Source organism: Sturnus vulgaris, chromosome 17 (genome assembly GCF_052056855.1).
Source record: "Sturnus vulgaris isolate bStuVul1 chromosome 17, bStuVul1.hap1, whole genome shotgun sequence".
Taxonomy (NCBI): Eukaryota; Metazoa; Chordata; class Aves; order Passeriformes; family Sturnidae; genus Sturnus; species Sturnus vulgaris.
In genome coordinates this window covers 1154132-1165957 of record NC_142259.1, presented here as the reverse complement: position 1 = coordinate 1165957, position 11826 = coordinate 1154132, and the positions used below count along the sequence as shown (strand labels likewise).

Here is an 11826-nt window from a genome sequence, read left to right as displayed (position 1 = left end):
ACTTCTCGTGGCACAGCTTGAAGCCATTTCTTCTCATCCTGTCACTTGCTCCCTGGGAGAAGAGTCTGACTCCCATCTCGGTCTACTGGGAACACACTCATGAATGATTTACCTACACACGCCTCAGTTCTAGCTCGCCAACTCCATCGCTATCCAGTCTTTAATTACTGAAGTCCCGAGGTAAAGGCACTTCACAGGACCACAGGGTGGCACCAGAAACCAGGGCGTGGGTTGGGTTTGGGAAATACCTCAATCCTAAATGTTAAGGGTAAGGCGAGAGGCCCTGGGGATATCACACTTCTCTGGGAAGCAAGTGTTCCCCCTTGAAGATATTCCTAGAGAGGGGGAAAGGCAGGAGGAGGTGGAGGATAGCACGGAGCAGTGCCCGAAACGCCAGACAGGCAGCGAGCTCAGTGTGGGACGGGAATGGCTGCAGCTCCCGAGCGGGGACGGCGGGACAGCCGTGCTCAGAGGAGGTCGCCGCACCACGCCAGCCCCGGCGGTGTCTCGAGCGCCGGCGGCCCAGCTCCGTCAGTGGGGCCCTCACGGCGCCCACAGGGAGGCGGCGCCATCTGCTGGCGGGAGGGGGATGCTGCGCGAGGCACCGCCCGAGAGCGGCGGGGGGCGGCGCCATGTTGTTCGTAGTCCAGATCCCGCGCAGAGGCGGCCCCCGCGCAGGCGCAGAGCGCTCCGTGCCGCGGCGGGCGGAGTGCGGAGGTACCGCGGTCCAGGTGAGCCCCGGGCCGGCCCCGCCGGGACCTTCCCCCCCACCCCGCGGGATCCTGCAGAATCGGAACCGCCGCGACTCCGAGACTCGCGGCTGCCCCTGAGCAGCAGGTACCAGGCGGCAGCGGCGGGCGGGCCGGAGTCAATGGCAGCCGCGCCCGCGGGCGCCGTGTGTCCCGCCGCGCCCCGGCGCCGGCGGGGGTGATTTCGCCGCGGGGGGGGGGGGTCGGTGCCGCCGCCGAGACGGGACGCTGAGGAGGGGCTGAGCGCAGCCCGGCTCCGCTGTGAGGCGCCGGCCGAGACGCCCGCTCCCCGTGCTGGGAGTGGGAAATGATCCTCGTCACACCGGGCTGCGCTGCGAGTGGGGGAAACGCCTCGGAAGTGCCCGAGGTTATTGCGGGGTTGTTTTTTTCATGTAAATAACGGACGGGAGTGCGTCGGGCGTTCTGCTTTCTTTCATTTATAGCTTTTCTTCCTGGTATTCAGATCTCAGACCTCGGTCAACGTAAACTAGGTGTTTATCTTTAGTTCGGCCTATCTTTGTCGGAATATGAATGGGAAGGGAATAGCTTTTAAAGACTTTCGTTGATTTGAAACATCATGTCTTTTTTCTGTTTAGTAAATATTTTGTGTTTAGCGTAAGTCACAAGGTGTAATTCAAAACATTGTCGCGAAATCAGAGGCTTCTGCTATCATAAAGAGCATCATTATAAACGGCAGTACAGGAGATGGGGTGTTACCAAACAAGCGAGGCTGTGAGCCCTGTCCCGGCCGCCCGGGGCTCTGGCATTGCTGAGTGACAGCCTGGGCTCTGTGCAGCTCTGGTGGCTCCAGAGCCCGAGGAGGTTGAAGCCGGTGTGCGATCGTGTCGTGACAGGTACGGTCACAGTGTGAATTACTGTGAGGTTGTGACTTGGTCACACGCGTGTTTGCTTCAGAGAACAGGAGCTGTGTGGTAAGGATCAGGGGGCTGCGTCTGGGAAATCCAAAGGAGTTTTTATCCCTGAATACTGAGGTAATGAGAAGTTGGGGGTTATAAGTGGAGAAGAATGGAATACAGCTAAGCAAGGCCGGGCTGGAGCAGCCCGGTCTAGTGGAAGGTGTCCCTGCCCATGACAGGGGGTAGGAGCTGGGGGAGCTTTAAGGTCCCTACCAACCCAGGTCATTCTACGAAGAATCTGCTTCTGCTACATGTGTCAGGCATGCTTGTGAGTCCCCCATGTTCAGAGGACTTGGAGGCTCTTTGCTTTAGCTTCTGCTTTGCCTTGTCTGTAGAAGGAAGTCTTCCAAATGATGGAGCCTGGCAAACCAGGCAGCAGCAGCCTATTAGAGCCTATTAGAGGAAAAGCAGAAAAGTGATGTAAAGTCAGGGAACTCAATTTAAAATTAGTATGAAGGTTTTCTAGCACAATAATGTTATTGGGCTAGGCAAGCAGAGCTTACCAGATGTCCCACTTAGTGAACTGGGATAGAGTCCTGAAGAAGCAAGATAAGTAGGATTCATCTGGATTTTTGGCCGCTGGATTGGGGATTGTTGAGGAGGCTCGAGATGGGCAATGACTGTTTCAATTTCAATTATTTATTTGGGATTTTGAACCTTGTGTGGCACACCAAAGCACCGTGTCTTTGGGAGCAGCTTCATGTGCCTTATATTTGCCTTGTATCAAGGTGTTTGCAAAGGCAGAAGCTGGAAATGTTACACAATGAAAGTTAAACAATATAATACAATTGAAATGATACAACTGCTGGAAGCAGCATTATTGAAACTTATAACTATATTCCTAGCTACTCATTCTGTATCTGAGGTTAGAAATTAATTGAAATGACTAAACACATTTGATTTGAATTTTTCTAATCTCAGATCACCTTCAGGAACCCTCCAGTGCTCCCATTTGCAGCTCTTATTTCACATTGGTCCTACACAGTCCTCAGTGGTTTTCATTGTAAAGTGTAAGTGTAGTGGTACCTTTGGATTTCAGAGGCTTTATTAGCTACATCATGTATTTTGGTTCCTTAAAGATATACTAGAAAATATTTTTAAAAATACTTCTGAGACTTCTTTTTTTAAACATTCCTCGGTTGTATACTCAAGGTAAGTATTACAGCAAAGTAGTAATATATAGGTATTTCAGTAAAAAGCACAAAAATTTATAATCATAGTGTAGTTTAAGGACAGAAAAAGAAAAAAGCAAAAGAAAAAGCAAAAAAAAGAAAAAAGAAAAAGAAAAAAAGAAAGCAATTCAGCTTTAAATTTTTGGACGGTTTGTTTTTTATGTGTAAGACGAGACTAGGGGTTTAAATTTCTAGTTACTTCGTTGCCATTCTCACAAACAGTAGCTTCCTTTCTTCCTGATAAATGGTGAAGCCAAACCCTTAGTTCTGTTTCCATAGGCAGTGCTAACACTGTAACCCTCCCTGAGCAGGGTTTAACTTGTGCTCATCTGTCATCTGTGTCTTGGATACAAGTAAATATGTCTGTGCTGCCTAAGCCCGACTTGGGCACTATGCAGGGCTGGCTTAGGCTGTTTGAGTCTGTGAATTTGATGGCCTGGTTTAACCTGTGGTGGTTCCAGGAGCAGAGGAGCAGTTTGCTGTTTTTGAAGACAGTGCTCCTGATAGTTGTCTCAGTGCTCCTCAGTGGTTTCATGTTTATTTGAATGTGGTTTGGAGGAATAATAAAACCCTGTATTGCTTTTCCCTTGGGAATTCTAAGTGTTCTGGCCTGTCAGGTCAGTTATTAAGCAGAGCAGTTGTGATTTGGTCCTGCTGTGTAAAGGGTTGGGCGACTGTGCCTACTACTGTGCAGAGCAGAGTTGATGAGAGACTTCAATAACCTCACTTGGTCTTCAGTTTTGTTCTTGTAAATTCTGAATTTCTGTTCTTTTAAATTCTGAATTATTAATGGAATTTACTGGATTTTTAATGATCTTACTGATCACTTACCATTTTCTATCTCGTCATATCCTGTTGTATTCTGTGACTGGTATAGCACCATTTATTGCAGTAATCCTACGGGTGCTGTGGGAAGCATGGAGGGAATAGCTCTGTTTTCATTTGGCTATCGTCCTTTCCAGACTTGGTGCATTTGTGTTTACAATGGGCCTAGTCCCCCAAAGGGCTTTTCCTTATTTTACGTAATATAAATCCAGGAGAGGTTATAAATGTTATGTTTAATTTTAAAGTAACCTTTACTATTCAGTCATGTCGAAACCAGACTCTCTTTATAGTTACCAGATGGACTGAAGATGTGAAATGGCACTCTTTTTTTCCCCTCCACAAAAGCTGGAATTGTGACTTTTACCTGTGTGTTTGAACGGAGGAGATAGGCAATCAGCTGCTTCCTTTTCATCTCTGCTTTGCTGCTGAAGCTGTATCTTACACCTTAAACTGATCAAAAGACTGGCTGCCATGCAAAAGGGCTGGGCATATTCTTGCTCTTTCTCGTACCACCTTCAGGAGGTTTTCCTGATCCAGTTCAGTTTGCTGAATAATCAGAGTACTAATCCAGCCCCTCTGTGTCCTCATTTCCCGAGATGATCAGATTTTGCCATGTAAGTAAGCTGTGTGAGTTTAAAAAAGGCCTGAGGAGTACCAGAGACGTAATTGATTTTTGTCGTGTAAGAACGCTGTTCTTTTCCAACAATGACCAAAAAGAGAAGAGCATAAGGTCAGGATGTATAATATAAACCTTTACCTGATGGCCCTCTTATCTCTCGTAATTTGTAGGATGTCAAGAGGTAGATGCTGTTTGCTTTTATTTTGTTTATGATTAATGTATTTTTCTTCTGTGAACTAGCCCATGTCTCCCATGCACTTAAATGTAAGGCACTGCCACATCCCAGGGAGATTTTCCAGAGCACAGAATCACCTTGTAGGTGCTGACTTCCTCTGTTAGTTTTGTTTTGAACTTCACAGCTGCTGGCTTAATTTCCTATCTCCTAGCTATTGTATTGTTTGGACACAGTGAAGAACTGATCTCAATTTACCTTTTCCATTCAGTTGATGATTTTACAGGTTTCTGTTCTATATCACTGCAGCAATCTCTTTCCAGGCAGAAGAACCCTAGCCTGGTTGATTATTCCTCATTTGTATTTTCAAACCTTGTTTCCTTTTAAAAAATATTTTCATTTCCATTATGTTCTCTGAAAGGAAGGAGCAGGCACTGCATCCAGGATTTAAGCTGCACCCATCCCGTATTTTTATATGGTGGTTTTATTACTAATAATTTTCTAACATTATTTTTTCGTGCATGGAATGACTTTGAACTGATGCTTTAATCAATCTGTTGTGACTCTAGCAAAATTTTCTGAATATTAATGATCAGTTTGGAGCACACCACTCTATATGTGAAATAAGGACCATTTATCTTCAGACTGCATCTTTATTTGCACTGAATTTAATCTGTTATTCTGTTTCTCAATTATTGCTCTCAGAGGGTTTATTGCAGATCTTCAGCCAGTCTCTCTCTTTGCTCTCAGAACAGCTTGTGTCCTCAGGAGACTTTCACTCTGCTCCTTGCCCGTTTTTCCAGACTTTATGAATAAGTGTATAGTACAGTGCTGCAAAAGATTCCTTGCAGTTCTCTCCCTGGGAAAATTGGCCACTTATGCCCACCCTCGGTGGTCTGCTTTCAGCTGCAGAACCCGCCCAGGCGGGCGCTTTCTCACTAAGGATTTTCTGAAGTTCTCTGCATGGTGACTGTGTGCCGTGAATGCTGCTCAGGGAGAGGCTCTGCGTGTCCTGTGCCCCCTGGCACTCCTGCTGCCCCCCAGTAAACCCAGTCTGCAAACAGCTCCGACTGGAAATGAGCCCCACCAATTCTAAATGAACTCTGATTTAGTGGTGGTGTACTGGCAGTATACAAATGTAGGGGTTCCTTTAGAATCAGTTCAGTCAGGTGAGTGCATGTGTCTGTGCTTGCTGCTGCTGACTGAAATGCCACCTGTCTGAGCTGTAGTCTGGGCTGAGACTTCCTATTTCAAATAGTCCCATTTGATGCCGTGGTTAGATTAGCATGGCTGGGTGTACGAATTACACCCGGTACCTATTCAGTCCGTTTTGTGACTTCGTCTTGGATGGTTTCCCAATGCTGAGGCAAATAAACAGTCTGACCCTGGGATAGCATCTGGAATTCCTTAAACAAAGACAGTGATTAAGGAGAGGGTTTAGTGCATTTATGTAAATTAATAAGGATCTAGTAATACTTTTTATCCTATATATGGACTTTATTCTAATTAATTTGTAAGCATCAAATATACTTTAAAAATATAATTGGAAGTTCACAATTTTTGCTACTGATACCCTTATAGTGTCTTATAAATTCCAGAATTATTTGAGGTCTGTGTACATTTAAGTTTTCAAAATGCAGAGGATATAGATCTTTAATGAAATTTCTGTTCACTAAATTGATTTTTCATATCTGTTCTTGAAAATTTGCCTGGAGTCTCCAGTACTGTTGTCACACGTAGTAGTTTTCAGTAGATTTTTCTGTAGTGCTCAGGCTTTTTTTGGACTGTCTTTGTGTGGAAACAGAACAGTTTCTTTTGGCTGTGGTAGTCTTGAAATTTATTACTTAGCCAATAAAATATTGGGACAGGGGGATGGGTTCAGGTTGTGAAGGGTATTTCTACCTTTGCATAGTCAGAAAGAAAATCTTGATTTGTGTAAGTATGTAGCTTATGACTTAGGTTGGAAAAGGAGGGCTTGTGTTCAGATGGTAGAAGATGCGACTTAGGGAGTGGCTTAAGTCTGCTTTTCTGTGCTGCCAGCTCACGTGCTGCATGGTTTGTCTCTACCTTGGTGGAGAACTAATACAACAATGCTGGCAGTCTTGGGCAAAGACAGGTTGCTCAGTTGACAAAGAAGTGTTTTTAATCATTGTATAAGAACTTGACACTTGCTATTTTGCCTATGTAGTTCATTCTGATACGGTTTTCCAGACAGAAATGGCCCTTGTTACAAATTAAACTTCTGTTTTCCTTTAGCTTGGATGAAAAGGTTATCAAATATATATCATATGGCCCTCAGGAAAGCCAGGGAAGATTTTTTTTCTCATTTTACAATGCAATTGGGCTTTATCCATTGGCTGATCTAAAGAAAGACACAGGGCTGGGAGAAAATCTTTGTGTGGATTAGCTCAGCCACAGAATAAAACTATTCTTTCCTAACATGTTTAAGTAGTTAATTTGAAACATTAATAATTGAAAAATATCAGTGAGAGATTTTATTTTTGTTACTTCTAGCAGTAGGCGAATGGAACAGTGAACAGGTATTCCTGCTGATTCATGTTTATTAAATAGTCTGAGGTCACCTGTCAGTGATGGCCTCTGCTCCATCCCCACACAGGTGAGCATAGTCACACCTGTGAGGTGAGGTCGCAGTGCCTGCGGGGTCCAGGAGTACATTGGAGTTGAGAGCAGAGCTGTGGGACTGCAGAGCTGCTGGTTCACAGTGAGGACATTGCTTTAGGAGGGGGGATATTATTCAGCATTTTAAAATGTGCAATGCCTATATGATGCAACCACTGTAGCTGCTGCTCTGGTGTTCGAAGAAACATAAGAAAGGAGCTGTTGCTTAGAAGATTGGCCATCAGGATGTCTCCTTCGTGAGTCCTTGGCTTGCCTGTGTTAGCCTGTAGTGCTGGGCTGCAGCCTGGGTTGTCTCCCTGGCCACTCTGTGACTTGGTAGTATTGGGCACCGCACTCATTCGTGCTGCTGTGCTATAGAACCGAATTATTGTAACTGAAGAGTTGGCATAATCTAGGGCTCTCAACTGATATTTTTCAGTTACTCACCTGTCATTGTCAAGATTTCAGCCAAAGCCTCTAAGTTGCAGAAGAGCCGGACTTTTCCAGCAGAGTGAATACTAAAGCACAGAGGGGGCTGTAGCTTTGTACAAAAGAGCTAAAGAAGTAGTAGCAGGTCATCTCTGCTTAAGTGTCTTTTTTTTTTTTTTTTCCTGGTGCCATGCTGAAGAAAAAGCAAGGCTTGCCCTGCAGAGAGGAGCAGCAATATGGGCTGTGTGCTGTAGAGATCCAAGTGTACCCCAGCCTGGGAATGCTGCCCTATGAGGGGTCTTGCATAAGGCAGTTAAGGTTTAAAATATCTTTTTGACCACACTGAGCAGAACCATTGCCCAGGTATTCAATACCTTTTGGACACATAATTTCTGTATTTGTAACTGTTTTAAATGGACTTGGCACTCATGGCTGTCCTGTCCCTGGACTCAGTTGTGGGGCTGACCACATGAGGCAGGAGCCAGAAACAAATTGCCTGTGATTCCAAGGGATCACGAAGTTTCTCTAAGCTTCTATTAAAATGCCCCAAACAACTCAAAATCTGTCTTGTTGCCAGCCAAGCTTCAGGAAACACCTCCGTATATCTGTGAGCTCTTTGCTCTCCAAGAGCTTTTTCTCTGATCTCTTCTGTAGCAGTTCAAATCTTAGAAAATAGAAACCATGAGCATTTCTCCCATTTCCAACATGCAAAAGAGTTTTTGATGACTTGCAGTTGGAGAAGCTTTTAAAAAAACTTAAAGCCAGGTTGATTTTTGATGTCCTGGTATTTGAATATGTGCTTGTCTGGATGTATTGCATGTGGTCAGAGGATCTGTGACCAGACTCTTCTGTGACAGTAATTGCTGTCTGATTTCTCTGTGGCTTGGCTCCAAGGGAAGGAGCCATCTCAGGTCTGTGATGGTTTACTCAGAGGTGTTACTTGCCTTAAAAGTAGTTGACTGTACTGCAGCACTCCCTGTCACTCAGCCAGTGTTCCAGTTCCCACCCCAGACCTGCAAGGAAGTTAAAAACGTTTGCTGATCTGATTTCCTTGGGGACTATCCTGATTCTTCTGAACATGTGGTGGGATGCTGGGAAGCATAGAGGATGAAGGTGCAGGGATAAGGAATGCTGTCATCTTTGCTGCACCCATCCCCCCATCTTACTTTCTGATATATTTATAATTTGGGTGGTAAATGGAAGATTTTTCTATGATTTAGTATTTTAATGATTGGACTGAATGACCTTAGAGGTCTTCTCCAATCTTGATGTCATGCCACCTTTCTGGTCCCTCTCTGGCCTGAGATGGTCATACCAAAGCAGTAACAGAGACTTGTGCCTTCCTTACCAAATGGTTTTGTGCTGGTTTTGTTTTGTTTGTTTGTTTCGTTTCCTGTTGGTGTTGAGTATGTCTTCATTAATTCTTTGTAAATGTGTAGAAATGTTGGCAACAGTTTCCAAATTGTAGGTAGGCTGACAGTCCTGTATGCAGGTATTGGAGCAGTTCTGGGAATCTGGGAAGTGACAGTGTCAGTACCAAGGCTGCCTGGTCACCTGTGCTCCAGAAGGTTCACAAGGATAATCAACCCATCAGGTCCTTTGGACAGTGACTGAGCTTTTACACTGTGGGAAATGGCTTTTGTTGTGACATTTGGTAGTAATTGCCCAACTGAAGTGTTTTCAAGGGGAATTCTAGGCCACTATAATTGTATGTATAGTGCACTCACACCAGTATAAAAATGTTTTTAAAGCGATTTGCAGGGCTTACCAGTTGGTTTCTCGGGAAGGGGGTCCTGTGCCTGTTCCACGTGAATGCATTCCATTTCTGGCAGTGGTTTTAGGTGATAGAAAATGATATTTCCTTACTGAACATTGTTTTCCTTGGCAGTGTGGTGACTTCTAAAACTGTCTAAGAAGTCTGTCATTCTGCCTTTTTTTTTTTTTTTTTTAATTATCTCTGATATCCTGAAGGGAGCAGAATTTCTGTAGGAATTCCAGTGTCAGCAGTGAAGAGACGATGGGAATGTGCAGCCCTGGGAGGCAGCACACAAGCTGCTTTTGGGAAGGGACAGTCAGCTGAGTGCTTGTGTTACTTGGGGCTGAGCTTCAGGAAGTGTCCTCAAGAGCTGCTTTGATCTGGGAAACAACTTTCATCTTTTTTTCCTTGTTTAAAAAGTATTTGGGGGGGGGGGGGGTGCTTGTGAAACAAGCCCAAGACAGCCTTCAAATGCCAGCTTTGGAAATTGTGTTGCATAGGATTTCTCAGACAGATGGAGGAGACATTCACTGAGCATTGTATTATCTTTTTTTGTCAGTTGTAGAAGAGTAATGCAGATTTTTTCCTTTGGCCTTACAATAGATAACTACTTTTTCCCCCTTGACTTTGTTTCATTTTTCTTTAACAAAGACAGGAGTTTCTTAACAATAAAAGCAATAAAACAGCCAGAGAAGCCTGTGCTCTCCTTAAAAAAAGGAAGAAATAAGAAATACAGTAAAGTACATTGTATGGTATAGTAAGCTTTGAAGATATTAATAGTAAAATAGAAATATGAATTTAAAGCTATGTTTAAATGCAGGAGAAATGCTGTCAGTACTTAATTTTCATAAAATAAGAACTGTTTAGGCATGTATTATTCAGCTATATAAGGAGGTTTCCAGAATATGAATCTCTGCTTTTTCTCATTGGTAGGTAGTAGTTGTTGGGGAAAATATTTAAATGGCTTGAAACACATTGCACCAGAAAGCTTAATTTATTACTTGAGCATTAATTGTCTGAGAAGTGTTGTAATGCAGAAAGCTTGCTTTTCAATAGTTTTATTCCTTGATGTGATGTATTCATGTTTTCTCAGATGTCTGGCCTTCACCTGTTCTGGGCTATGGATTGATTATTAGCATGGCACTTATGCTGCTGTTTTTATCCTGTCTCTCTGTTAAAATGGACTGCTTATGTAGAAGCCATTATCAGTCAACTCATTGGCCTAAAAATTACTTACACAAATACAGTTTTTGTATTGTCAAAACATTCAGTAAGGAAAGGCTCACAGAGTTTAAATCCTGATCTTTAAACGTTTTTAGTGCAGTCTGAAGTATTTTTATCCTATCCTAAATCGCGAGATTCATATTTTCTTTTATGTTTTTAAGAAAAGTCCAAGGTTTCTGAGCAGCAGTGATTCCAGGGTCTGGGACCTCAGCTTTTAAGACTGGCACTCACCTTTCCATCCATCAAGGGACTTGTTCCATGCCCTTGGTCTCTGCTTCCCTGCAGCAGGGTTCAATAATCTGTGTGCATCAGAGGTACAGGGAAGGTCAGGCTGTGGGGAGCAGAGGTGCCTTCCTCCTGGTGTCTTCTGCTGCTTCTGAACTCCTGGTGCAGCTGTAGTAGGAGGGGGATCTCTTTCTCTTGTCTGGCCAAACAGACAAGGCCTGCAGTGGTTTCTGGGCAGCCATTAGGAAGTTCCATCCTTATTTTACTGGCATGCCTGTATACTCCTCATTTTTATGGAATGAACAGTCACAACTTAACATTGACAGCTGCTTCTTCTTCCTCTGAGCACCTGCATTAACACAATCACCACGACCTGGTAAGAAGCTTGGTTGAGTGGTGCTGTGCTGTCTCTCTCATGCAGTGGTTAGATGAAGAGCAATGACTTTTATTACTGCTGATTGCATGGTAGAAGGTAGAAAACAGCTTTCAATCAGTGATGGTGAGGGTTTTCTTTTTCTCCAAACTGGCTGCAAAGGCATTGCAGGAGAAGTAGCCTTGGAACTTTTACCTCTTTCTTGGTTACAAGAAATAACATCTTGTTATTTTACAACCCTGATTGCACCTTCATTTGAAGGAAAATCAAAACGTTTAATCTCTAACTGAGGTGAATATTTAACAAGAGTGTATGAGGTGCCAGTGTATTGGACTGCAGCGGAAAGTGTTGGTCCCTTCATTAAATGCAGTTATTCCCTGCTGACTCAAAAGATCCCAAGAGAAACAAGACTAATTAATACCAATGTGTGGTTTGGTGAAGGAATTGTGGAGAAAAAATTGTGTTCCTTTGCTAAACAGGAGGTTCAGGTAGATCAAAGAAACTGATCTCTGACTTTACTGCATTGAATAATATTGACATAAGAAGCCTTGCCTGAAGGGTCCAAGAAGATCAAGAGTACAGCCTAGAAAGAGATCATGATGAACTTACTCAACTAAACCAGATAAAGCCAAGGTTTTGAAAATAAATGAATACCTGAGTCTGTGATGATTCCCTCTGCACCCTTTATTTCATAAAAGCTCTTGAACAAGGAGAGGAGTATAGGACTTCTCTGCGGTGCATTTACA

The 11826-nt window shown here is 43.8% G+C and overlaps 1 protein-coding gene across 10 annotated transcripts in view; it reads left to right on the top strand.

Moving 5' to 3' along the window:
* The first annotated feature begins 633 nt into the window (after positions 1-633).
* NDRG3 (NDRG family member 3) overlaps positions 634-11826 on the top strand; it is a 60191-nt gene continuing 48998 nt past the window's right edge. For 4 of the 10 annotated variants that reach the window (XM_088174995.1, XM_088174991.1, XM_088174987.1 and 1 more), the window contains exon 1: positions 635-731. The gene's annotated coding sequence lies outside the window, so the exon portion shown is untranslated. Of the gene's footprint in view, positions 838-11826 lie in introns of all 10 variants that reach the window. The other 6 variants (XM_014886239.2, XM_088174988.1, XM_088174983.1 and 3 more) reach the window with 3 other exon arrangements.